At 40.6% G+C, this 24,143-nt stretch overlaps 1 protein-coding gene across 2 annotated transcripts in view; it reads right to left on the minus strand.

The window, feature by feature from the left end:
• Positions 1-24,143, minus strand: part of unc5c (unc-5 netrin receptor C) — a 229,617-nt gene that overhangs the window by 179,137 nt on the left and 26,337 nt on the right. For both annotated transcript variants that reach the window (XM_037752704.1, XM_037752703.1), the window contains exon 3: positions 6,610-6,682. The gene's annotated coding sequence lies outside the window, so the exon portion shown is untranslated. The remainder of the gene's footprint in view (positions 1-6,609; positions 6,683-24,143) is intronic.

The raw sequence follows: 24,143 nt of genomic DNA on the forward strand, positions 1-24,143 counted from the left end.
CTCCTTTCAGCCGAGGGCAGCCATGGAGCACCGGTACGTCCCCTGGGCCGAGCAGAGTGAGTGGTACCTGAGGAGTTAAATGGCCTGAGGAGGACACGGTCCACCATGCCTGTGTTCTGTAAAGCTCTACAGAACAGACTAACACAACGGTAGAGGGAAGGCAGTGCTTCATTTAGGGCCTACACTGAGGTGTACTGCAGTATATATATGGTAAAGTAGATATATTCAAATGCATCAAAAAGCTTTGAGATGAATTAAATGAGATGCTGGAGAAAAAAATAATCACCCAACCATAACGTTATCCCCTTAACAGCCTCTTGGTGCTCTTTAACATCCTCTCAGTGCACAGCGGCTGTAGGTTTGATCAGCTAATGATGAATAAGACTAACTCAGAGAATAATACTATGAATATAAACCATGCACAGCTTGGTTACTAAAGCCAACCAACTTCCATTCTGAAAACATCACAAAGCTCCATCACCGTTGGTTGACAGTAAGCAAACTCGTCTTCACTTAGAAATTAAAGGTGTGTTGTGAGTGATGCAGCCATTGTCATCTAAACTGTCAGTGTCGGCGGCCAGAGATGATATACCCATTTAATAATAGAAAGAGCTTTTATACGACTGTGTCCCTGGGATTGGCAGACTTTGATTGGCCAGCGAGACCATTTCGCTTTGCAGATAAAATGAAACTACCTTCAACATAATTTATAGATGCAATTTTGCGGGGCGGTCCTGAGCTCATATTTGATATGACAATTTCAAGGCGGATGTGTGCGTGTGTGCACGTGTCCATGTGTAAAAAGCGTAATAAATACAGATAATACATTTTAAGCCAGTTATAGTTTGTATGATACTCTGTAATAGAGTGCTTTTTGTAGGCCAACCAGGAAGTTAGCATCACCCTGGGTTCCCTCGACAAAGAGCCAATGGGATTTTTCCATTGGGTTTTGGATTATTGCAGAAAATAAGCTCTGTGGCAAACAAACGTTTATGATACTTACACGTTTTGTTCAGCAAGATAATCTTCCCAAATGAACACCACTTTTATGATTTTTGAAGTGTGAAAGCAATCGCCGGTAGTAAAAAGCTAACGTTAGGCTATGAACAAACTACGACACAGTCGCATGAACGCGAGTATACACAACGAGGCGGCGAGGTGGCGTGATGACGTTTAGTAGTCTCATTTAGCCACTTGTTAGCAACCGCCTTTTTTAAGACACATAAAGGTTACAAAATTCACGAGTGGGGTATTTACTGATGTATTTTATGTCGTAGAACAAAACGTTAAAATCTCTTAAGATTGACTTCCAGACGAGGGAACTGGAAGTGCTAAAATGATAACTCATTTCTGGGTTTTAGGACTCATTCCTGTGGCACTCTATTGTCTGACGGTTTCAAACTCAGCAGGTTGAACCTCGCACAACCTTTCTGAACACAGACAATAATGATGTTTTCACACTACACCCACAGTCAAACTAAATGCCCCTGTTGAGTTGCTGCAGTTAGTTTCTCCTACTGGTCTCCTGCTGTGTCAGTCAACAGAGATCACTCCTTATAGGTTAACCATTAATCACCTGCACACATTAGTGCACCACCTGACCCTTCCACAAGATCAAAGACGCACTTTACCTCATCACAAATGTCAGTTTTATAACACATCACATTAAGGCTTTAAGTGACAGATTTCAGAAAAAACGCATGACATCTTAGCAGCGATGAAGAAAAGGGGAAAACAGCACCCTAACTTCCAACAAGCTTGTGAGCACCTACTGAAGTCAAGAGAGCTATATCTGCCACAGATTTCATGCCAAAGTATTAAAATGTCATAGACTGATGTTGTCACATAACAGCGTCACATCAGTATGAACCGGGAAGGAAAATACAAGCTAATGCAGCTCTGTCGGCAGGTGGCGGAGAAGCCTCCAGGCGACGACTGACACCTCTTATGTGATCCATTAAAGTTCAGGAAAAGCCTGCATCGGGTTTCAAATCAAAGACGAGGAAATTGATCGAAATATCTGTGAGGCAGAGGCATTCATCACCCGAAGATATAATGTGTTCTCTCAATATTTTACGGCCACATGCACAGTCTGGTTCGCTGCAACAACCGGTTGGCAGGACATTGGAGTGATTAGCATGTGACCTCTCTCTGATGTCATCCATTTTTATGAGAAGGTCACAATGTTGTTCTGCACTTTGAGATGCACCGCTGTGGCTTTTAGTAATGTACTGACATGCAGAGTCCTTGCAATTGTGTGAGCATTAAATGGCAAATAACATGAATTTTAAACTAGCATGCTGGTCTTGAATGTAATGTGACAGTATGGTTGGTGCAGGGTTGTCTTTAGAGACTGCCCTGTGGACCAAAGGGTCCTATTACTTAAATGAGCTCTATTAGCGTCTCCGTGGGGACCGCTGCGTCGGCCAAACTCACAAACCTGCTCACAGACTCAAAAAACAGCTTTTGTTACGCCACCCCTCCATTGCCCTCCAGTTTCTCACTGATTTACATACAAATTGATCTTGAGGTAAATCAGATGTCACTTTTCTCCGGGTCACGGAGAACACGCTGAGATAATGAAATCAGGGTCCGCCGAGTGCTACACTCGCACAGGCTACCAGATGGGTCTCTCTCTCCCTTAATGCAATGCCTCAGTCTGCGTGTGTGTGTGAACGGCTGGGTGCACACACATGTCGGTGTGAATGCACGTACGTGCGTGCGTGTTTGCGTATGTTAAAATGACTTAACATCTTCTATTTATTTTGCCAATAAAAAAGTAAATGTGTTTGCTCATGTGTGATCATTTATTTGACACCTCTGTATAGAAACATGCCTCCCCTGCGACTTTGGGGATTGCTCTGATTTGCATTACATCTCTGGGTGGTGGCAAACTTGGCTTTCTATCTACTCTTGCTTGAGAGGAAGAAAAACACAGTGGCCTGCAGTATTTTTGCTGTTTGGTGGTTTCTTTTCACTATGAATTCATATTAGTCTAGCATATAAAGTTCTTTACCTAGACCAATTAATCACTTCTTGAATGGATTCCTCCAGGCTTAAGAATAAGTGACAGATAGTAGCGCTTGAGGGAGGGACCAGAGAGGTGACAATTAGAAGGACAAGAACTCGATGGACCATCACATCCCATTGATGTTGTCTGGGGAGAAATTAAAGAGCACGGCATAATGTGCCATGTTTCTGTCATGGGACGGACCGACTTTGGGGAGAGTGTAGGTGTGACTGATGATAAGTCTTGATAAAAGGCAAAGATTAAATGCATAACATTATTTTCGGGCATTTTATTTGAAGGATAAGAAAAAATATGAGCGAGCGTGTTAACAAGTTTAAAAGGAGTTAAAGGACCATACCAGTGTTTTAGCACATTTATAATAAATTACATATGCAATATCCAATTTCCTACAGCATGCCACAATGTTTTTGATAGATTAATGCATTTTTTCAATTTTCCAGGCAGTCCTTGGCATCAGTTAATTTCTTTACATTAACAAAATTCACTTGCTGGAACTAGTTTGAGTTCGGAAATCCATCATAATGGACAATGTACTCAGTTTTATTGTTGTGAAAGTTGTGTTTTTGTTGGAAATGTTAAAAATGCTGATGAGAGATCGTTGTGAAAGGTGTGTCCCCACCATGCATCACCGTTACTATGTTTATACAGTATTATAGGCATACTATTTACAGTATATCATAACTTTAATATCGTCTCTTTTTGATGGGGGTCACCATTACCATACATGCCGGTCAGCAGCCAATTCTGAGATGTCAAAACTTGCAGGAATGTGATTTCAATACACTTGAAAACCTTTCAAACCAATGCATGGTCACACTGAGAAAATAAAGTTCAGATAAATTAAATTCATTGTCAAATCTTTGCTTTTCATGCAGTATCTTTACTGAAATGCATAAAAATGCATGACTAGCTGCCTGAAGGGTAGGGAACAGATCTCAAACACTGTGGTGTGCTTTGAAATGTTTGGCAGTTATATAAAGCATACGCAAATACAAAAATTGATTAAAACGTTCTTTCATGTGTTTTTCTATTTGTTTAAATGCATATGTCCTTCAGAGGGGGGGAAAAAAAGTATCTGCCTGCAGTTGACAGTGAAAGGAGGATTTTTAAATAGATAAATGCAGGACACTCCGCAGACCTTCAGTGTTGTAATTCCTCTACTTCAAATCATAAATACAATGAAAAGAAAGAGAGGGATGATGTGAGGCCCAGAAGTCATCAGTCAGACTGACAGGCTTGAAATGAAACAATGCCACAGTCTCCTCCCCTCCTGGGCTGCAGACTGTTTTAGTATTTGTTAAATAACTCTTGTATTCATGAGATTGCTTCCGAGCACTGCCTCCAAAGCTTTCCTATGGCAATCAAAGAGAATGTGAAAAATTACTCTTAATGTGTTCATTTCAGACCAAACACTGGCCCATTACATGTGAAGTTACCAGTAAAATAAATGCATACACATGCAGTGTGATTAATGTGTACTTTGTGGAAATTCATGGTAAAAGTATAATGGGATGAATATTTAATGGCTGATATATTAATGACAGTACTTACTTTATAGTAACTGAGGTAAAAATTTATCGCGTATCTTGTGTCCTCTTCCACTGGCTTTTAAATTTTGCTATTAGATGAGCATAGAGCAAGTTTCTACAGTTGAATAAGTCAGTATATCTTCCTCCTTCATAATACTGTCATCAGAGGATAAGAGAGCTCATAATGGAGCAGTAGTTTATTTTACTCTCAGTGGGCAGTGGGGGCAGTCTCTGGCCACATTCTGCACTATGAGGGAAATAAATCAAAGGAACAATAACAAAAATGACCACAGACCTCTGAGGGACCAGGCTGCACTGCTAAAGGTGATAAAGGTGAGGCCTGACGAGCTCTGAGCCAATGGCAGCGCAGCCCTGGCATAATAAATTTAACACAAATTGCCTGCTTTAATTGGGTTCGTGATCTGTGGACTGGAGCATCAGGAGCCTCCGGTAAAAAGGCCTGACAAATGGGACACACAGGTTTCCAGCACCGTTTAATGCAGTTATAAAGATTGAAAAAATATTAGAGACGTCTAGAGACAGAAGTTGAGTTAGTGCCAGGCTTTGCATCACCTGAATGGGGAAGCCCAGGCAGTCCTCATGGGGACTACGCTAAGGAAATCTGGACCAGGAAACAGATCACACAATTAGTGTAAAAACATTGCTACATATTCTATCTATTCTAACAAATTTGTTCCGGCCATGTATTTAAAATTTGGTTGGCTACTTAACAAAAAGCAAGTATAGATGCTGTGGTGTCATGTAAGAATTTAGAAACATTTAGATTAAACTAAATGTAACCATTATTGCCTTTTGTGTTCACATACAGCACCTTTTATTCTCACGAACACATGGGCAGTTTTCAGACCAGTGTGATGCGAAAATATGGTGCAGGAATGCGGAAAATCACTTTCAAATTTGAATATGCACACCGGGTACGTTGTGAATTATCCACATAGTCGTATTCCATATTGGTCAATGAGGCCCAATAAGTTTCCTCCTAAATAGTGCCGTGTCCACTCCACTATAATGTTAGCATGTGCATATCAGCTACATTATCATCTTCATCGTATCCCAGCTGCTGGGCGATATCAAGCCATATATTGTCCTTTATTTTGTTGTTAAGGTGGTAGTGTTTGTCGTACATTATTGGGTGTTGAGAAGGGGACGGAAAATTGTTATTCCGAAACACCTACGGTGAGAAAAATGTCCCATGGGACCCAAAAAAAGCCCATTTCTCCGACAGTCTGTTACCCTGAAAACAAGCGCCCATTCTTCTAACGCCCTATTGCTCCGAAAATACACACTCTCCCTGCAACAAACAGAGGCACATGGCTAATTATCATGCAGAATGATAGCAATCAGTTGAAACAATGGATTTCATTTGTCAAACATATATTTCTGCAGGTGGAAATCTGCTGAAATCAAGGTCCGTCTAAATATTTTTTCCCCCCAAACAAATATTCCACAGGTGTGTGCAAGCATAAGAACCCACAAAACCATTTCTCAGAAATTTTCGTTCATATTTTTCGGACGTGAAACGGCTTTGAGTTCTGATTATCTACATACAACAAGCAACTATAGACCGGCTTTGAGTTCTGATTATCTACATACAACAAGCAACTATAGACCTTGGTTTCTGTGTACACCTGAGTACTTTTTTGACTTTTTACAATATATTCTGATTAAAAGTGTATCCACAGTTTGAGTTTAGATCTAATTTAAAGGTCCCCTTTGAGTTTTTGACCACTAGGGGAGATATTAAGCAATGCATGCAAACGGACACAAGAATGATGTAACACACAATCCTGCCAATGGTTTCACACTATTCCACTGATGTACAAGTGGCGGGAATGCAGAAATGTAGCAATGTGCCAGCAAAGGCAGGGAAAAAGAAGACTGCTAGCAAGTAAACAAAGATGTAGAGGATGCAAGTTTCAACATTTTAAAAGTGTTCCAAATGTTTTATGAAATGATTTTTTAGGCCTAAAGGATGAATACAATGCATGTTGGTGAGTTATATTGAATATAAACAGAAACTTTGTTTACCTGAAAACTCTGCCAGGTACCTTCAAGCATCCTCATCCCTCCTAGCGTATCTGTAGTTTCATCAGTGGAATAGCTGGTGAAAAAGAAAGTGGCTCATGTTAAGTTATGTTCATCATGTTTATTTGCATACTTGCTATGAGACTATTACAGGTAATGCACCGGCTTACAGATTGGTCTATTGAGGACTTAAGGGTAGATAAAGTAATGTCATCAGCATACAACTTCACGCAATGTCGTATAATGAAGGTAAAAGTGGGGTACCTAGAATGGAATTTGTACCCTTTGGAAATGTATAAGAAATGTAATTTGACACAGTGAGAAACAACACATTGTACTATGTTAATTCTGGGTCAAATGACATATATTTGATTTAATGGTATAAGTGATAATCTATAAAATAGCAAGTTGAAATCCAAATGAGCCTTCAATAAGAGAATCAGAGTATTATTTCTTGTTGACGATACATAAAATGTTCACATACTTTAATGATAGGCTTACATTTGGGCAGAATATAGATTATATTTATAAAATATTACCAGCATAGCCTTGACTAGTGCCCGTCTTTGAAAAAAGAAAAAAAAAGAAAAAGGAATGAAAACATTTTTCGAAAAAGTCAAATTGCCTGGACTGGCTATAGCAGGTGATGACATACAACATCTGGAGTCAGGAGGGAAACAGCATGCACTCCTACGCCAAGAACCAGCAGGGTCACTAAGCGACAGACTGACACACAAACCAGAGTTTCTGTCCAAGAAGACACCAGCAGCCCAAACATGCCGCCAGTTACACACAGCTGGCGGCGGAATAAAAAAAGGTCACATGTAGGAAAAAAGTTACGACAAGAACTTTGATATTTTAATTAGAAATGTAAGATAAACAGAGAGTGGTACATTATATATGGTCCTTCAATAAATGGTACCTGTGGGTGCACAGACCTCCATTTGAACAGACTTCCACTTCAAGGTTTTTACGCTGAATAGAACTGCTCATAGATTTTGTATGTAGTTTCTAATGCTTTGAGCTGCACATACCATTCCATTTCATTTCCATTGTGTTGGGGTTGTGGCAAAACTCTCCAGATAGCTCAACATTTTAGCAGAAAAAATTATTTAGATACCACCGGGTAAAGTGAGAATAGAAATGTTTGTGTTTTGGGTGAACTGATCTTTTAATAAATAGGATTCTGTACAACATGATAATAGCAATGTTTTGAGTTTTAGTGGGATCGCGTGATAATGATTTGATTGGTCATTATTTTTCATTGCAGAGGACTTCATATCTACTTTGCAAAGCCAGTCGGACTTCCACATCGTGCTGGCTATGCAGAGACTCTTCTCTGTAGTTGTCACAACATAAACACTTGGTCTGGCATTCCCACAAAGACAGACTCACACACATGGAATGCAACCAGCAGTACTCCTCTGCCTCGAGGACCAGCTCAATGTCAGTTTTAGTCAACAACGCACACACACATACACACCTGCACACAGACAAACACACAGAGTCTGGACTGGGGGTCCTGGGGGCGAAGAGGGATGTGATACGGAAATCCCTGTCCACTGATATCTTCCTCTGATAACTATGTGTGAAGGTCATTTGTCCCCTGCTTTGGCAAGACTCTCCATAAATCACTGTGGAACTGGAATGATGGGTATTCATGGAGGCAGCGACTGCCTCCCGGTCTTTCCCACTCACCCATCTTCTTCTTGTTGCCTGTAACCCGAGCAGATGTGTACAATAAATAATGACACATCTGGACAATTTCATCTGTTACAGTGCACTTGCAGCAGACATACTATGGCCAACATCCTATCTGAGGTCTTCATTTTTTTCTGCCTTCCATTATCTTGACATTTCAGTGTATTGAGTTATAGAAGTCCACATCTATTGTTCCTGTTGATATAGAGATGGTTTGAAAAAGGCTTAAACATCTATCTAATTGCAAGTCCTTCAAAATCGTTTAACACAGAGAGAAAGCAGGTTTACTAATGTTGAACCCGAGCACCCGAGCAGTTGCGCTCATTGCAACAAACATGTAGCAGCATATTTGTCCTGCACATCCACATAACGGGAAGAAGCTCGGCTAAAAGCTTATGATAACGATTTTTACCAAAACAAAACTCAATTCCAACACCAAGGGGTGCTAGTGATTTTGCTACTTCATGCTATCTGCACAAACAAACGATATGCATTATCATTATGAAAGCTGAGAATCCACAAATTCCAACTGTACAAGTCTTGTCACTCTACGACCAAAACTCACTGAACCAGCAGCCGAAGAAGAGAATTAAAAAAAAATCACTTTATATAACCATAAAATATGCCTTTGCTGTTTTGTGAGGAAAAGGTTTGTTCAAGGGCACGTTTAAACTCTGCCTTCCTCCAGCATTGAATAGCCTATCCTAAATCTATGTGATAGCACACTCTATGCTTCCATCTAGTGGATTAATCATGGTACTGCACTCATCCTAAGGGTGTTGGTCTTGTTGTTCAATACAGGCATAAGCTTGTCAAATAGACCAATGGGTTATGGTTTTCTTTGAATATAATTGTCTGATTGATTGGCACAGATGGTACCCAAATGTACCCAAATTTGGAGATTCCGACGTAAAATGCCTCGGCTAAAACCTCTCCAACTTTGCTCTGTTTCACGTTATTAGCATCAGGCTGTGCACAGGTAATGTTTAGATGTTGTGATATGGTTTGCTAGATGTTTGCGGCTGCAACTGCATCATTCCAAAGGGATATTCACTCTAAAAGTGTACAGTTTTGTTAGGCGGAAATTACATTTTTAATTTATGCTGTGTTCCATCTTCATTTACATATACCCAGTAAGTATACTGTATACTGATACTTACATCTCTGCAGAAATCTCACAAGTGTCACCTTTATTATGATACCAAGATTATTCAGATATACCTTGTAGTTGCAGAAAAACACTCAATTAATTTGGCATGTCATTTTCAAGCAGGGGCCTGAGCCAGAGGCCTATGTTTCAAATGAACAGAGACCAAAAATGACACTGTTCATCAGCTAATGCTCACTTCTTGGTAACATTACAATAATAAAACATCTTAAATTTTCCTCTAAATCTAAACATTTTGTTGAATATCATAGATACAGAGATACATCATCAAATTATTCCACACATTTATGACTTCATCATGTAGAACTGATGTCATATATTTTACAAAGTAAAGCAGGTATGACATGATGTCAAATCATTTCCTTTAACAGCTGAGGCCAGATTCTCGCCAGATTAATATAATAGATAATATAACATATAATAGAAATGGGGGTTTTTTTCCAATCGTCTGTCATATGTGATATCTGTTATCTCTGGTGGGTCATTAGATGATGTTAAAATTTATATTGCAAATGGCAAAATATTTTAAACTTGTTTGTCTGTCAATAATTGCCTGAAACAATGAAGCATTTTACAAAATAAATTGATCATTGGAGTGAAATCTATGTGCTGAATAATCTAAAATCTTAAATGAGTCCTTTATTTAACCTCTGCGCCATGATGCTTTTGCCTTGTTTCACACACAACACAAAGACACATCGAAGGCATGCAACCAGAAAATGTTTCCTCACATTCTCATGCAGATGGCGGTTGTAATGATCGTGCATGTGTGTGTGTGTGTGTTGTGCATGCAAGCGTGCACACATCTGTGTGAACGCCTCGGTGTGTGTGTGAGTCTGTGTGTGCGCCTGTGTGTGTGTGTATGGTGCGTACTTATGAGAGCGGCAGGTTTGGCCCCCGAGGCGATGACAAAGCGATCAAACTCTATGTGTCACATATAAATTGCTTTGACCTTTTTTCCTCTCAGACTCATGGCTCGATGGCAACAAGGGACATTTTACCCAACTGGAAAGAGTGCTCAAGTCCGCAAAACACGAGGAAAAGGCAAGCGAGGAAATTAACAGTGGTAAGTGTTTGTCCTCTACGGGGTCAAAACACGCCACTTTGTTCCCTCGTGTTTATGCTTTGCCGATTTCCCAAAAGACATCTGAAAAAACCTTGAGCATTTATTTCAACACTTTGTGTTCTGAAAGAGAATTGAATTTACTTCATGATAACAGGCGGTGTGGTTGTGGAAACAAAATGTTGCTCTGTATCACAAAATTCCTGCTATAACAAGCAGACAGGTCAGCAGTTTTAATTCAGGTGCAACAGAGCTGCCCACTCATGTAGCGTTTACCATTATACCTCTTAACCCTATTAAGCAGAGTGGCCATTTTTGTTTTGGAGCTCTCGGTTGTCACACTCTTGACCACCTTAATACATTTCAATCCTTGATGGCTGCATAAGTAGACGTCATAAATGAACCTGTTGTCTGTGGTGGCCATCTGGCCAGAAGTCATGTATATAAATGGACCTCTAGACACTTGACTTCTGCAGCTATCGGCCATGATTACTCTCTTGGCCTAATACAATATTCATGCATTAGGGTAGGCATGCATTATTTTCTCTCTCCTCCTCATGCTGCCGTTGGTAATTGAAATTTCTGAAGTGCAGCATGTTTAATAATGGAATTAATTTCCCATGCAAAGTGTATATGATTGACCATGCACAGGGAGCAGAGCGAGCAGGCTCCATTTCCAGGGAGGAGGAGAAAATAGCCGGCTGTTAGCCATATTGTTAGATTTATGAATTTGTGACGGAAATGATGATAATAGCATTAATCAAGATAATTTATCGTTACACTGTGTGTGTAAAATATAATGTTATATTTAATTACTTTTACTGCTGCAAAGAAGATACAGTTTTCTGCAATTTGACTGAAAGCATTTTTCTTATAGATAAAATCCACATTTTTGAAAGATATTTTCCTCCTTGCAATAAAAAACTATTATAGCAAAAACAGCTGTGTAGCCATTTAGTTTTTTAAATGACATATACAACACCACAGCCATGAATTTTTGGAGAAGCAAAATGAAAAAGAACCAAAAAAAGAGGAAGAAATTTGGGGGGAAAAAGCACCGAAATATGAAAATCATTGGAGTGTAACAGATGTGGGCGGGAGACTGAGCTCCTTGTGAAGGCTAATGATCAAGCTGGTTTGACCTCTCAAGCAGTTAATGCAGAACAGACTGTTCCTGGCAAAGCCAAGTCCAAATGACAGGCCAACACGGGAAAAGAACAAAGGAGCAGCTCTCAACACCATTCACCGCTGCATGGCTGTGTTTTATGAAGGCAGGGAATAAAAGGCAGCAAACACAGAGCAGGGAAGTGCATGTCCAGCTTCAAACGCTTAGTTCTGAGGCAGACAGGAAGTGTGTCCCATTCTGTTTTTCAAGACTCTTCGCATGGCTTTGTTTCCCACTCGCATTTTGATTACAAACCACTTGTCCTCTAACCACATCCTCCCTGTTTCTTTTCTTCCAAATTAAACTGCAAAAGACAGCTTCCCCTTTAGTACATCATACCCAAAATATCAGAAAAAAAGGTTAATACACAATGTGTTCTTTGTTTAAACACAAAAAGCACACAGTGCAAAAACTGGGAACTGATACTATGCAGAACAAATCTAAATCAATGCCATCTTTAGTGGCCATACAAGGTAACTCTCATAAGTTAATTTGTGAAGAAGGCATCGGACAAACACACAATTAATTTTGCTGCTTTTCAGCTGACAGCACGGGGAGAGGTTGGCGGGAGGGGGAGGGGTTAGTGCAATGAGAGTGTGATGAAAACAGTGGGCTCAGCACAATAATGCTGTATGCCACAGCCAAGACATATTAGGTTAATGAAATGTTCACAGGCTGTAATTGTTGTAATGAGTGAACAGATTGTGATGAAGGACGAGAGAGATGCAGCCGCATTCAAGGGCTGTAAAGAAAGAAAGTAAATGAACACCATAAAAGACGACTATGATCTGAGGTGAGCATTTCCAAAAAATCATATTCAAATCATGTGGAGCACCATTTTGTGCAGTAAACTGAAGTTCAAACATGAACCTCACTTGAATTAGACGGCAGTGACATTATGAGCACATCTGATAGGATTTTTTGCCTCAAAATGCAGGGATCTTCAAATGTTCCACTTGTTTATTTTCTTCTATTCATCTGCAATTTCTGAACGTGCCCTAGGTATTTTATGAAAAGCAAGAAACAAGCTTGCCTTGAAGCACAAAAACACTCCATATTTCAGGTCATAAAATAGAAAAATAGCCACATTTAGCTAGAAGAAGCTACAGTCTAGTCGTTTCCAATAAATAACCTCAGTCCTTCGAACTATAAAAGACGCAACCCTCCACATCCTCTGACCGCGGTTCAGAAATGAACACAGATCAAGAACAACACTAACAGCTCATAAAATGAAAGTATGCGGTGGAGAACACAAGTAATTCAAAATGGGAAATGAGTGGGTGGTGAGACAGAGAGAAATAAAGTGAACAGGAAAGAAACACAGAAAAAGGTGAGAAAGCATCAGAGAATGACAAGAGTGGGAGATAGGGAGTTACAGATAGACATTTAGGGGAGAACTGAGTCAAATTCAAATATCCAATGATTACATCTCTTAACGTGTCAAGTACATTTCCATTTAAAGTGCTTGCTTAAACACCCATGAAGAGGTGTTCTCCAGCTGCTATGCACACAGTAATGACTGGGGAGTCTCCTAAGACCCTCAAGCCGTTCAATTGTCACTTTCTTCCTCAGCGCATTGCCTCATCTGCCTCAGCTTTAAAACAATATATTGTGTCCGTAAAAGACCAACAACCAAGGGCCAGATGCCCCCTACACATATTGCCACCTTAAAGTTACTATGAGTACAACTTGAAAATTTACGACCACACTGTGTTGGACACCAACGCACCCAGTACCCGAGGACACTGAGATTAAAGCAACAGGACTACACCGATTTCCACCAGGATTACAAAAATATGACATCCGAAACATTTGTAAGATGCTATAAATCATGTACAATTTTGCATATAATGACTTTATAGCAGCTTTTTGCCACTTGAGGGGCAGCAGAACTAGCTGTAAACACAACATAAGACGTGGTCCCATTCAATTGTCAAGCAAATTTTAAGCAAATTCTTTTGAAATGTCACAAAAAAAGAAATGCAAATTAGGCGTGTTTCCATCAACTGGTTTGGAGCACATAAACTTGGCTACAGCGTAGTTTGGTCAGAAGGTGGCGTTATAGGCTACGCCTGTAATCCGCTAATAAATCGAGTAGAACTAAAGGTTGCGAACCGGAAACAAAACAAGTCGGCTTGGCCATCTATACTTATACGAGAGAAAATGGAGAGAGGTCTTCAGGAATTTGTTGAATTGGGCAAGTTTTAATTGTTCTTTCATGTCAGCTAGTATTGGCCATGATTCATGTTGTCCTGAGAGGAAGACAAGCATTCGCACATTATGGCAATATCTGGGAAGACACCAACAGCAGAAACAGCAGATCAGTCATGTGAGTTAAATATTTGCTACGTCAGAATTTATTCGGCAAAGGCATTTCCATATCCCATTTAGCGCATCAACTCTGTTTCAACAGAGGCCAAAAATCCCCTCAAGTGAGCGTAAAAACTTTTTGTTCGTGATTGAGGAAGTTTTCTTGAATTTAGCTGTATCCACACAGCTTTTCTAATGCAGTACTTCAAAATGCGCTTGAAAATATGTGAACGGAAACGCGACTACTGACATGTTATCAACTTAATAAATAAGTAATAAAGTTGGCCTACATGTTACATCCAGCAGACACGGAGCAACATAAGCGACCATTTCAAATCATGTTTATGGCCGCCTGGCAAATATAAATCCAATATTCTCTCTCCTTCTATCTCTGTTCTGGTCTCCACCAACTCCTGAGGAAAATAAATCTGGCTGCTAAATGCCCCACTATGTTCACCAGCTAGTCGCTAACTTTGTTTGTCTGCTGTTGTGAACGTAGCGTACAGTGGGATTTTAGAGTTGTATTAGTGAAAACAAGGCTGATGAGAGGGCTAAGAGTGTACAATTCTATTTTTTTGTGTGGGTTTGTCAGTACGTCATTTGATTGATTCAGACTGAGTGAGACTGAGAAACCTGGACTTCCTATTTGTGAACCACATTCACCACAACATTCCTGCTGACTGCATTCAGCATTGATAATCCTGTCAGTCCCCGCAGGTCCATGTATTAAAATGCAGCGCTGATGTTTGCCTTTGTGAGAGGCCTTTATTATTAAAGTGCCCTCACCTGCTAACACATTACAGCCCGTAAACAACATGAATGATGTGCTGAGCACTGCAGCCCCAACACACATTTATTAAATTACACTTTTCAGCCACACATCAACTTTCTCCTTTGATTCATTTCCTTTAATGAGTTTGCTGATGTAGACTGGCATGCTGTAATGAAAAGGAAAAGACAAGCAAGCAGGAGAGCCATAAATAAGTCTCGGAGCATGAGGAATAATGACAGGAGTTTAATGTCCAATTAGATTAAAAGGCTCTCTGACACAAAAGCAGGATGCTGAGTGCACTGCTCAATGAGCCTGTGAGCGACATTGATTAACGCTAAACGGATCTATTACTCTCATCCGAGGTACTGATCAACAGCTCTACCTGCCACTTCCCTAACACCGTAAATGTGTGTGTTGCACCTATATCTATGCATGCAAATTTGTCCACCCATTAGGTGAGTTATAGATTAACTAAGATGGTAATGTCCAAAAATATGTGTAATTCTCAAGGACGTCCAGGTAGGATTTTGTTTTTTTAATAATGTCATAGTGTAAACAAAGGACAAGCTAACCCATGCAGGCAAGTTTTGCAATCTATTACCTCCGATATACGAGTTTCATAAGGCACAGGGGAGTTTTCTCCTTGTGAAGCCTCGCCGAGACCTGATAGCGCTCCACATTATTGGCTTTAGCAGAACAAAAAAACATGATAGTGGGATGGGTTGTCTATCCATCATCATATTTGTTTTCAGACACTTGTCATAGGCTTCAGCTTCCATTTGAGCTGAACATTAGAGACGGGCTGCGGAGGTGTTTAAATCTGCTTTGCTGCAGGGGAAAGGAAACTACCTGTGGCACCTCATTATTCTGCTGACAAAGCTTTGTGGGTCTTTTCCTCTGTTGAGGAGAGATAGATGGGGTGATGAGAGATGTCCTCCTGTGGAGGAGTATGTCAACACCTTTGACATATAACGCATTAACATTCACAGTTCACAGGATCTGGTGTGCACCACCAGAGATCAAAGAGGCAATATTACGTAACAGACTGTATTGTATGTGTATAATGTGTAGCTCCCTTTGAAACTTGAGGTCCGGGGGTTGCTCTCTGGGATCTGTGCAGTATTTATTATAGGCCAGGATCCGTGTGTGACTCATTAATAACATAAGTGAGAAAATGTTAGCCGGCTGCTGTCAGACTTTTCAATGCAAATGTGCTCTAAATCTTTTAAGAATGGCATAATCATCATCGTTGCAAGGCTCATTTTCTAATAAATACAGTATGTGGCAGGTTTCATTTCCACAATTCATGCATTGAGGGAATATTTTTTACACTAAACAGCGTGAAGGAAAACCTGCATCTTGCTTCTGCTAATGCAAAAGACAAAGGCTTGAACTAGTGTTCAGAGCACAGTGATTCATAATGGGAGAAAATGAACTGGAAATCACAGTGAGTACAGTCTTACTGTCAGAGCCTTTTCCAGCCAAGAAAGTAGAAAGCATCGGGTGGTCCTTTAGGCTATAGTTGTTTTGTATAACGTAAGTAATCTTGGATAAACCTCCAGCCTCATTTACAAAACAGGATGCAGATTCCACACTAAATTAATATCGCAATATTTATATTCTTAAAAGATACTTTGGCATTCAGTTATTTGTTATGTAAGACGAAAAATTGGACCAGAAATTCAAAAACTTTATAGAGGCATTTGCAGAAGTCTAAACGGGCTGTGCATTTATTTTGTCATAGGTCCGGGGTGACTAGAAATCTTTAATTTTGCAAGAAGAAATGGTCTGCTATTCAAGTGAACACTATAAGAAGTGTGCTGCTGCACAATGGCAAGACATGGGTGTAATTTGTGGAGGTCAAGAGACTCCGATCTTCTCCATGACAAGCGTCTGCCTTCTACAGTATAAGTGAAAAACTGCCTCATCTGTGATTTTTAAACAGAGAAAAGAAGAGCTAATGTGGGTGAACCAGGTAAGTCAGGCAGTCCTATTGTACATCCAAAATCACATCCAATTACACTCTTGATAGGCTACTTGTTAGTTTATGCGGGGCTTCGTAAATAAGCCTGTTTTTTCCTGCCGTATCTCATGGCAAGTTACCTAATTATTAGACAAGATAAATCTGTTAAAATTGTCGTGAGAACATTTATGTATAATAAGTGTAAATAGGGCTACATTGCAGAGAATAGTCATGGTACACACAGACCACATTCAAATTCAGACCATGTACACTCATTTACATGGTTGCATGTATTATTGCTTAATTACAGCATGCCAGTCACATAATGTTTTGATTACATACTCACATCAGAAATTGCCGCAGCCACACTTTCACACTCAACAACAGCCTGAAGCCATATCCACATCACACCACATGACAAAAAATTTGATTGGTGCATTGTGGCTTGTGGTTTGGAGCGTACTGTAGATAGTCAATCACGTCTTTCTCTAATATTTGTGATCTAGTCTAATTTCTAAAATGTCTCAAGGATGTGAGCTACTGTTGAGCTGAAAGAAAATATATTCTTATGGTATCCAGCCTTGTTTTGTCCAGTTTTACATTTGGCATCAGATGTGTTTGGGAACTGTGTCTCTATAGACCATAAAGCAGGGGATGACTTAGCAAGTGGCTACCTTGTGATTGACAGGTCGCTACCACGGCGTTGTTCGGTCTGGGAGTTGTCTGTGTTTTCTTCTTACAACTTTAACCCTTTCACAGTGTGTTTTTAATTCATGAAAGTTAATTATAACCTTTTTGGTCGCCTAAAAATGTCTTATTCAGCATTCGGTTGTACTTATCTCCACCCTCTTGTGTCACTTCTGGTTGAAAATAACCAAGATGGCGACGACCAAAATGCCGAACTCAAGGCTTCAAAACGTCAGTCTACAAATCAATAGGTGACGTTACAGTGACAACGTCCACTTCTTATATACAGTCTATGCCCCAAAAGCACTGCTTTGACTCTTGACTGTTGTCTACACATTAGCTCTTGGTTGGCCAGACAAGAGCAATCCATGAATAATATCCCGAAAGTGACCAATTTCTCTCTTTCCAGGAGTTGTCCTGGTTGAAAATCACCAAACCGCTCTTGGTTGTTTCATTCAAGTCTGTGTTTTAAAGCATGGTTGAGTATTCTTGCTTTTACTTAAGCAATACTACTTTAGGGTTCATGGCAGTTTGTCCATCTAGTACATAGGTTTTGAGGACTTGCTGTAGGCTATAACTACACTATGACCCCCATATGTCCTTTGGAGAATGCTTCAGGAGCTGCATTGATTTGGTCTGTGTAGCAACAGCTCTGTTTGTACCTAAGAGAGGATTTTTAGTGGATGTTGGACTCTGCCAAGGTTATGCTTGTCAGCTATTCTGTTTATGATTTTCATGGACAGAATTTAATTTCAACAAAAATCTACCCTGATGCCAACCATGTCAGCCACTGTTTCCATCTCTATCTTACGAGTTTCGCTATTTCAATTCAATTCAATTTATTTTTATATGGCGTCAAATCATAAGATAAGTAATCTTGAGACGCTCTCTATAAGGCTGCATTAATTGATTTATGGCAATCTCTGGCATATCCTATACAGTCCTGACATATAATCATCTTTTAAAGAGTTGTGTGGAATTAAAGGGATAGTTCGGGTGTTTTGAAGTGGGATTGTATGAGGTCCATAGTCAGTGTATTACCTACAGTAGATGACAGTCAGCATGCCCTTAGTTTGGAGAAGCAGACAGGAGTTACCACACAGAACAAAAGTAATGTACTGCTGTGGACGGGGCCGGCAACAAAACGTATTTTAGCCACCTAAAAGAAAGGCCCACCTAAAAAAAACAATCAATATCCATTCAAGTGTATAAGCTGTATTTAGAAGATTTTCACTGGTTTACCTTGCAGTGAGACAGCTATACAGTCAATGTTTCTGACAGGGAACTGTAGACGTTATCCATGTTCTCGCCAAAGCAACCAGACAAAAAAAATTTAATTTTACATTGCAAAACACAGGAGTAGCTGGTCTACCGCTGCCTTGATCGGTTTAGTTTGTTTGTGTTATTGTGTTATTGGTTATTGGAGTCAGTAGGCTTTGGCGAGAGCATAGATGGATACAACAGCTTCAGTTTCTTGTCGTAAAGGGCTGTCTGACGGCTGGGGGCTTGCCAACCATCATCTATAGGTGATTGCCTACACTGACTATGGATAAGTCCCTCTTACAACCCCACTTTAAGAGACCCAGACTATCCCTTTAATATCTGGGCCTTAAGATGTTTAGATGTTCAACTTCACTCACTTTGTCTGTCTGCTGTTAGCTGCTCTGCAGGCTGCATAGAGAGCCTTTATCCAAGCTTATTTTCTGAAAGCAGCTGCTGCCGGAAAATGGGTTGATGAGAGTGGTAAAACTTCATTGAGCTGCAGAGGTTAGTGATTATTCTGTATGGAAATGTATCCATATTTTCCTCTTTTTTGGATGCCCATTTTTTAACTAAGCATGCACCCTGTTGATGACAGTGTGATTTTGTCTAAACAAATAGCCAAGAAAACCTGTGAATTTGCAGGACTACTTTCATGAAATGATGGTGAATATACTTCTGGTTCGTCCACATTCTATGAATGTATTTCACTTTAAAAAACACAAGCCACTGCAGATTCATGAGCTCCAACCTTGGTTAAGAAATCCCGAATGATTTTGCTCAGGAGTGCAGAAATGTTGCAGCATTATCACTATTGCAGCAAAAAAACATTCAGCTCAATTTTTTTCCCACTTATGTCTGTATCAATTAGTCTTTTCAGTCTTTATAAGTGCCTCACCTAGTAAATGTTATCGCTTAATTTATTTCTTTGCAGTGGATGAAGTCGCAAACACACACCCACACTTTTCTATATCTGGATCTTCCCCTCCACCTCTTCATAGCATTCAAACTTCATATCACCAAGACAACTAGTTCGTGTGCTCAGCAAAGTTTCTGTAGACACTTTTTCTTCACTTAACTAATTTCCGGTAGAAAGACCAGTTACTATTCCTGGTATGTATCCACAAATCATCTCATCCTTTCAACTCAATTAAGAGTCATGCCATAATATTAATGATGTATCAGGTCACAACATCAAATATTTTTGTTGGTGATGTATTCCATATAACCGAGGCTTCGTACAGAGGAGAAGTAACGTCTATGAACCCCTCAGCGGTGGTAGAGAATTGGCTTTTTAGAGCTGTAAAATCACAAGTTACATCGTTTTAATAGCAGAAAAACTTAATTAACTAGGTGAGCCTTGGGGGCTCTTACAAAATGCCTCCCCAAGCAACAGCAGAGAGCAAGAATGACCCCCAGCTACCGTAGACCTGCTTACTGATACAGAAAATGTGATTGCTTTTCATATTCCAGTGAATTTTCAACATTTCCCATTTTACCCCAGGACACACAGTCGCTCAGAACACATTAGAATAGGTGCGTCGCAGGAAAAAAGGGGCAGTGCATGTGGGCGTTATTAGCTAAATGAATTTTAATAAATAACACTGAAACATAATGAAACATAAGACAATATGGAAGATGGAAATTAAATGCTTGTTGAAGTATGCAAGGCAGATAATGGGATACAGTAGTGAAACAGATGAGTTTAAGGAGGTGTGTAACACGGCATGTTCAATTTATATGTAAATCAATCCATCTAATAGAATGACCTCGACCAGGTGCCAGAGGATAGGAAAACGATCCCACCCAAAAGCATTTTTTGAATTTGGAAATCTCATGAGCTTTTACGGGAACAGGGTGTCAGCCTGGTGCTACAATAACCCATTAGAGAACGGGCTAATGAGGTGATTTATTTGAGTAACGCTGAGAGTTTCGCACAGCACCCACAACAGACTACACAATATATATTCGGGGCACAGGGTGCCCACATACACAGGTACCTCCAGCGGGGAGCAAGCTGCCCTTTTCACCCGTGTCTGTGTCGGTATGAGGTGGATGGATGGGTGACAAACATCGTTCCATGTCACCTTTTTGTCCTTAAACAGAGACACTATGTGTCTGTCACACTGACCCTCCTTGTTAGAGAGACAGCAGAGAGAACAAATGATGTGTTGCGAACCCCCATCTGCGTGACCTTTGACCCTGCGCGTACTGTAGACACGGCGCCCTGTCTACCTGATGTCTGTGACATGCAACAACTACTATATTGATTAAAAGGAGATAGCGTACAATCAGAAAATGATATGCATAGTTGAACAACTTGTTTAAATTACATTTTTTCCTGTGGGCGTGCGTTCTGTGGAGTAAAGGCGCTATAGTCCCCCTGTCTATCAGTCACTAATGGTGTGGAGCAGTGGGAGGCCAGGACACCTGCGTCTGCTGCCTGATAATGAATATGATGAAGATGGATAATACTTTACCCTGTCTGAAACCGCACTCTGCAGCTAGGGAGTGATTACTGCTATAATTGGGATCCATGGTGGCTGCCGCCGGAGGTACTGATGATGAGGCTGTCTCGACTAAAATGTAGATAACGTCGACATTACTCACATCGGACCCAAGAGTTGCAACTTCACAAATCACAGCTGACAACCTGTGACCTCTTCCTCTGTTTTACCGGAGTTTAACTGGATATTTGCGCTTGTGCAAGACTTTTTATACATTACTGAATAGACAAAGAAGTGTTAACCCCTCCCTCATAGAGTCTAGCTGTAACCAGCGAAAGGTGACCGCAGTGAAGCAACAGGACCAGTCACTTTGACTTCCTGTGCTTATCAACCTGCAGCTCTCCCTAAAAACCTGACCGTGTCCTCATGTATCCTCTGCCACACAACATTGATATGCCAGTCACATAAAAGACACCGGGACAAAAACACTTAACTGGAAAAGGATACACAGAGCAGGAAACCACTGATGATATTACTCGCTTTTTGGGGGGCCGTTTGTATCAGTTGTGTCACCCTAACCACCTCTATCTTGTGCCTTGACATATTGATTATACCGCTGCATACTTCATGCTGTTATTTTGAAAGATTTCAAAAAGAGATTTATGAAGACCCCCAGAGTGATCATTACCAGGTGGCCTTGTCAGGCACCACCACTTCTTCTTCTTCTTAGGTTTTCTGGGATTCCTGAGGGACGATGGGTGTCCTCTAGGTAGTGTCCTAGTGCATAGACGGTGCCGGGAATAAAGAGGGGGGGTGCTCTTAATGACCATCTGCTCAGAGAGCAACCTTTTTAATGAAGACGGATGTTGGGAGGATCTGACCAGGGGCCTCTAGGCAGGGGTCTAATGACACACCCTCGTATGTCTGGACCTTCTAGGTTGTCTTACGCGCCCTGTCTGCCCTCACCACCACTGGCACCAACAGGCCTCCTGAAGCTGCTATTAAAGTCCTCACACACACCCACCAGCATGTGGTGTACCACATAACTATGATAACTGCAGTCGTGCAAGCCAAATATGAGTCTAGTTAAGCTAAGACTCACGCGATGTTTGACAAAATAAAAAAAATTGTTATAGTGAAGCCTGAGGTGCATTCAAGAGCATAACGCAATACAATAGATGAGTTAATCCATATTTTCATCTTCAAGCACAAATAAGAGATGTTTCATGCGTCCTGAAAGCTTTTTCTATTAATCTAAAAGTAGAAACAGAACTACTTCTGTAATCTACAGGAGTAGCTACAGCATTGACACCTATTGTAATCTCATTAAAGGTACAGTATGTACGATTTGGCAGCATCTAGTGGTGTGGTTGCAGATTGCAACCGACTGAGTACCCCACCGCCTACTCCTCCCTTTCCAAGACTGCGGTAATGTGAGCCGCCGATTGCAAAACCGTGGTAATGCCGTTCGCCTCGCTCAGAGGCCATCATTACCATAATAACACTACTTTAGGAGCAAGGGAAGTCAGACAACGGCTGGTGGTACCACGGTTTTACGCTCACGACTCACGTTACCGCAGTTTCGCAAGCGTGTCAGAGAACTACGGTGGCTTTCAGGTAATGTAAAAATGTGAAAGGCTCTCTCTAGAACCAGTGTTTGGTTTGGCCGTTCTGGGCTACTGTAGAAACACAGTGGAGCAACATGGCGGAGGACCAGGACCTGCTCCTTATGTGGTTAGGAAGGCTCATTCTAAGCTAACGAAAACATGATTCTTGTGATTATACACTAATGACAACATAGATATGAATATTATATTCCAGTTCTGCTAATAGATGCCCCAGAATGTTACACACTGTTCCTTTAAAACAACATAAGTAGCAAACTGTCAGTAATTGGTACCTAAATTTGACATAATGTGGGACTTTTCATGTAACTGAGGAGGGAGTTCAGAGTTCTGGATCAATAAACAGATTTGTTTACCAATGCAAAATAATGACAGAAGCTAGTAAATGAGTGAAAGTGTATTCCAGATACTAAAGCATTCTTAGTTTCAGGTGATTATACACGAATGAAAACATAGTTACGAATATTATATTCCATTTCTACTAACAGAGCCCCAAAACTGTTACACACGGTTTAATTTCACCTTTAATTTCTCATCTTGCGATCATCAATAGGGTGAGTTCTTATGTGGCTGTGTGAAAAGGTTGCAGGTCTTGTGCATAAATGTTTTAATTGTAGATAAAAGCTCTACTCTGCAAGCATTGTAAGAAGTTGGGTCATTATTCTTGCCTTGGCCTAGCTTTGTCATCGAGCCACGTCATGTTATGGTTGAGTAACCCAGATTTAATTGGATTTCAGTTACTTAAATTAAATTCCCTTTTCACTCTCGATCCGCATCTTTTGTTGTCCGAGCTTCTTTTCACTCTTTTATATTGAAGTCTTGGGAAATGTTTCTGTTGATTTGGCAGAGTCCTGTGATCATGCTCTGGCACTCAGGCCTCATCATCCATAGATGTGATTCCAGAGCCGCAGTGTTAATAATATCCCAAAAAAAAGGAGGATAGAGGGAGCTTACAGCACCCACACACCCTTAGGCTTCACCCCGAATGTGCGCTCAAATTAAAAACAAGCCCGTGGCCTTACGGCGCTTCTAAACAGGGGGGCTGTTGTGTCAGCAGTCTTTTATTAGAGTCATCCTGTTCAAAAAACACAGCAGGGAGAGGGGGGAAAAGACTGCTGGAGAAGACATGGGCGCCTGCTGTCCTCTCTTTTTTTTCCATCAGACATCACTTCTCTGTAAAGGTTATTAGAGAAGTCAGCTAAGATTGATGGATGGAGATGGAAGACGCTCAGAAGCCCATCTCTCTCACACTCATCTTCATCTTAGGTGTTGCTAGTGACAGTAGAGGAGCAGAGGAGAAGATGGATGGATGGGCCCGCTCTCTACTGTACTCCATGTACAGTGGATCTCAAAAGAGCATGCTATTTATAGTCTTT

This window comes from Sebastes umbrosus, chromosome 19 (genome assembly GCF_015220745.1).
Source record: "Sebastes umbrosus isolate fSebUmb1 chromosome 19, fSebUmb1.pri, whole genome shotgun sequence".
Taxonomy (NCBI): domain Eukaryota; kingdom Metazoa; phylum Chordata; class Actinopteri; order Perciformes; family Sebastidae; genus Sebastes; species Sebastes umbrosus.